Genomic DNA, 4843 nt, shown 5'->3' with positions numbered 1-4843 from the left:
CCACTATAAACTTGGAATTGCACTCTCGTAATTATAGACATAAATTACTTATGAACTGTGAAGTGTCCATTTAGTATAGTCATTACATATAGATCAATTCTCCATAACAATTCATAATTAGAGCTAGGTGAAATCTATTAACCTCTCTAATTATATCTTTATCCTTGAGTGCTATTGATTCTCTAATGGACAGTGATTCATAAAGTAAATTCATTGATCCTCTAAGCTTTTTAACTGACAGACTTTTAGCGACAACATGCTGTCGATTGTCGCCAAAGAGGTTTTAGCGATGACTTCTCAAGTTGTAGCGACCACTTTTGCAGTCGCTAAAGGAGTTATTTCATGTTGTGTCTTGTTCTTTTTTGTGAAGATATCGAAATGATAATTTTACATGCTCAAAATGATGCACATATGAGTGTGAAATTGACTCGCAAAAGGCATGTGTGGTGTTGAAAATAAAAAGGAAAAATGATTGTCCTGCATTTTGAAAAGAGAAAGCACACTTGTTTAAATAAAGGCGCGTTTAGAACCCGTTCTAAAATAATATTATTATTTGTATCAAATGGAAATGTAAACGTCTTCAATTTCAGGCAGAAAGCATTTTTGAAAATGCGTTTAGTAATTTTATTGAGAGATTATTTTCAGTATAAGAAAAAACAGAAACTCCATTTTGTTATACATATTTAAAAACATCTAATAGTATTTTAAAAAATATATTAATTAAGAAAGTGAAAATATTGCTTTCTTATATATCTAAAGAAATGACCATTAATGTCTTAGAAGGAAGTTTCCAACTCAAGCACGTCTCTGCATGCACTTTAGCTCTTTTTTATGTATATATGTGTCAGCTGCCACTTGGGAAGCAAGTACAACGGATAATTGTCCATTGTATTGCCATGATTAGACTATCTCTCTTTACACTCGAGGGAGGGAAGAGAAAATGAAAATAAGAAATGAAAAATTATTACAAATCATTTTTAGAAACTCTTCCATTTTACGTGAAACCATAAAGGTGTTCTTGTTTTCCTTTTTTGTCTTTGGTTGCTCCAAATGCCATTTTCTACTCATTTTCATTTTTTTTCTCTCGAAAAACGGGAAAAACGTTTTTGTAATGAATTCCAAACATGCTGGAGATCTCATATTTTCTTATAGGTAAGATCATAAGTGTTAATGCAATAGTTGACTTTGGGTGTTTTCTGATTGTGTAGTTAGTGTAATGGTTGACTTTGGATGTTTCTTTTTCTAATGTTCTGTAATCTCTATAGAAAGACTCTAAGCATACTTGTAATACACACACAAAAAGTATAGAAATACAATTCTTTTTTCTTCTTTATAATGGTATCAGAGCGTTTTCTTTTTCTCCGTTTCTCCCGAAGGTGAATTGCCTTGGGAAAACCGTATTAAAAAAATTTGCAGAACCACAACCAAATCCAAAACGTTCTGCCCGCCTATCCTTCGTCGCTGATGAACCACGACTCCATTGCTGTGAGTTTTCAATCATCTTCTCCGTCGCGCCACCGGTGTCAATCCGACTCCATCGCCTCGAGCAATCCCAATCCCATGTCCATCCAGCAATCCTACCTCGGCGTTGTCACCGTCGAAGGCCGCCATAGTCAAAACTTGGTATGTCTCTCTTCAATCTGTCTTCTTTTCTTTAGATTTTCTTATTTGTGGCTTTAGAACTTTGGTTTTCTTTTCTTTTCTTTAGAACTTGGTCTTCTTTTGTTCCTAATGTGGGCTGGTTTTAGAGAAGTAAAAGAGAGAAAATAATTCTTTCTATTTCAAAAAGAGAAAAAAAAAAGGATGACAACTATTCAAAAAGAAAATGCCCAACCAATTTCAATTATACTTGATGGGCATAACTACAATCGATGGGCGACAGCTATGCGGAGTTATTTGAAAGGGATGAAACTGTGGCTTGTTATCACTAGAGACAGAACAACACCAGTCAAATAGGCGGGAGAAACTGATGATAAGTATGTCGGTCGACTCGAGTAATGGGAAAGCAAGAATCATCAGATTCTTACAATGTTCACCAATACTATTGTTCCTTCAATCAATGTGCACTTTGGGCATTTTCAACTTGCAAAAGAAGCTTAGGACTTTATTGCCATGCGGTATGGTTCTACTACCCTCTCTCATCAGTATCATCTTATGACTACTTTATCCCGACTTCGTCAAGAATTTGATCAGTAAGTTCCTTTCTCCTCGATCGACTCATTTTGATGTCTTTCTTCGTATAATGAGATATGTAAAGGGTATTGTGTTTCATGGATTGCATTTCTCATCTAGCTCTTCTTTGGATTGAGAATGTTATCGTGACGCAGATTGGGCAAGGAATCCTACAAATCGTCGCTCTACCACTAGCTATTGTTTCTTTCTTGGTTCATCGCTTATTTCTTGGCGAAGTAAAAAGCAAACTGTTGTCTCCCGCTCAAGCACTGAGGCTGAATATCGAGCTCTTGCTGATGCAACATCCAAACTACTATGGTTATGATGGCTCCTTCAAGACATGGGTGTTTTTCTCGTGAAAACACTCATATTCATTGCGACAATCAGAGTACTTTTCAGAGGGCTCATAATAATGTCTTTCACGAACGCACTAAACATATTGAGATCGACTGCCACTTCATTCGTCATCATTTGCTCAGTAAAACTCTACAGCTTGTTCATGTTGCCCCTACATCCCAAAAGGCTGACATCTTCACCAAGTCAAATCCACCTAGTCAATTTATTGCTCAAGTTTCCAAACTCAAATTGGCTTCTACAATGCCATCTTGAGTTTGAGGGGGGATGGGTTAATGCAATAGTTGACTTTGGATGTTTCCTGATTGTGTAGTTAGTGTAATGGTTGATTTTGGATGTTTCTTTTTCTAGTATTCTGTAATCTCTATATAAAGGCTCTAAGCATACTTATAATACACACAAAAAATATAGAAATACAATTCTTTCTTCTTCTTTATCAATAAGCATAAAGGCTCTCTCCTACGCGTGCAAGGGATGCAAGTCATGGACCGTCGAACCAAAGGACTAGAAATTAAGCTTACATTGATTCTGAGTTAGTGGTTATATCTCCTTTGACCCATAAAAGGGACCACTATTTTTCATACGAGGCCCCCCACCCACTTAAAGTAGACAATTAAGCAAGAGTAGTATTGTTGTGTGCCCTTATTGCTAGTACGCCATTGTATCATATGAGCCAGATGCCAAACAAACCTCATGCACGTATAGTATTGATGGGAAATTTTGCATTAAGGACAATATGTGAACACAGGCCTCAGCTCCTACTCGTTCACCATTTCGTTTACGTTTTTACAGCTTTCGCTTTTGTTTCAATTGTTTGTATTTCATTGATCCTGATTCTACAAGACCATACTGGATTACCCCGCGGTAGCCTGTTAGGTTACCGGTTTGAAACTTGTAATTTTACTGAATATGCTAGAGTTTGTATTGGTGTATTGTGAAGAAAATGTTATAATGCTCACGAAAATAAAGACGCGGAGGTTTCATAGTGGTTCACCCTTCTAAAAAAGAGCTACATCCACTGTATTATATTTCTCTTGTTTAGTTCTTACAAATCACACAAATGGAGAATCATCCAACTTTTCTCTTGGGGGTTTTCCCTCTTTTATAGCCTACATTCCATCTGCGCCTTGCCCAACGATAGGTTGTTTGGACCATTTGACCGTGTCTTCCAGGGGGTCCATTCACTCGAGTGGCCTATTATCTCATTTGTCTAGACCGTAGCCTGTCAGCACCTTTTGGACTGTTCACTCATCTAATTTGTCCCCCATTACGGCTCTATAGATCCTCTGTAATAGCTAGTGATCCGTTCCAGGCGATTTTTAGGGGCTTGTGATCATTTCTTGTGCAACTGACCTCCTATAAACCCAGACGCAATCTTGGGATATCCAGCTGATTACCTCAGGGGTCTTCCTTGGGATGTGGGTCCAGTTGATTACATTTTGCCCTCTACGCCTATGCCAAAATTTGCCATGCATGGCCTTTCTCTTGGTCGACCCTATCATGTTACTTGTATGAACTGGTCTCGCAGACTATGTATAGGTTACTCGGCTCCCATACCATATGGGAGAGGAAAATGAGACTCAGGCATCGAGGCCTATCTAACGTGATAGGCGTGGGGCCACGTGTGGCATGATCATTGTTTGACGTGTCAGTGTGAATTTTTCCAACAACTGCCCCCCAGGTAGAGGCTTTTCTTCGGACTGCCTCGAGCTAGGTCTGGGATCTGTTTTGGCTCTTCTTTTGTTTGCTTCGGGCATGGGAGCCTGACTCTGAACCTTCTCGTAATAATGGCCCTGGCACTTTGGCAACCCCTTGAGAAGCGTAAATGTTGCGTTTGTTCAATCGTAATGCTGACGTGACCTTTTATTTAAACAGATGAACATGGGCCATTGGATCGTGACTCCTTAGCTTCTCGCCCTTCCCCTAGCCGTCGGATCAAGCTCCCATGCTTTCACCGTTAGATGCATTCATACCTGATCGGACAGCTGGGAGTCAAAGGCTTTTGGTTACTATAAATGGTCTCTTCGTGTGTCTGAACCACTCGAAACTGTTTTAGAGCAGCCGAAACTCTGCAAAAATTTCTCCATGACCACTCACTTCCTTCTTGCCATTTTGTAAATCCCCAGCAACATTTACCTCAACAGCTCGTGCATCCCTTCCACTTTTGATTTCCTGGTAAGCATCCCTCAAACCTTCTCTCCACTTCTGATATGTTTATCATTTCTGGTCTTATGGTGGATTATTTCTTAAGTGGTGGGAATGGTTGGAAATGGAATAATAGGGGTGTTAGAACCTGATTTTGACATTATCCGCCATA

General features: G+C 38.9%; 1 long non-coding RNA gene across 1 annotated transcript; it reads left to right on the top strand.

Moving 5' to 3' along the window:
- Positions 1–1263: 1263 nt before the first annotated feature.
- Positions 1264–3282, top strand: LOC112090588. Its single transcript, XR_002901722.1, has 3 exons — positions 1264–1623; positions 1709–2192; positions 2328–3282. It is a non-coding gene; the product is annotated as an uncharacterized LOC112090588 (long non-coding RNA).
- The last annotated feature ends 1561 nt before the right edge of the window (positions 3283–4843 follow it).

Source organism: Morus notabilis, unplaced genomic scaffold (assembly GCF_000414095.1).
Source record: "Morus notabilis unplaced genomic scaffold, ASM41409v2 Scaffold106, whole genome shotgun sequence".
In the NCBI taxonomy this organism is placed as follows: domain Eukaryota; kingdom Viridiplantae; phylum Streptophyta; class Magnoliopsida; order Rosales; family Moraceae; genus Morus; species Morus notabilis.
Note: the sequence above shows the minus strand (reverse complement) of the source record. Positions and strands in the feature narration are given on the sequence as shown.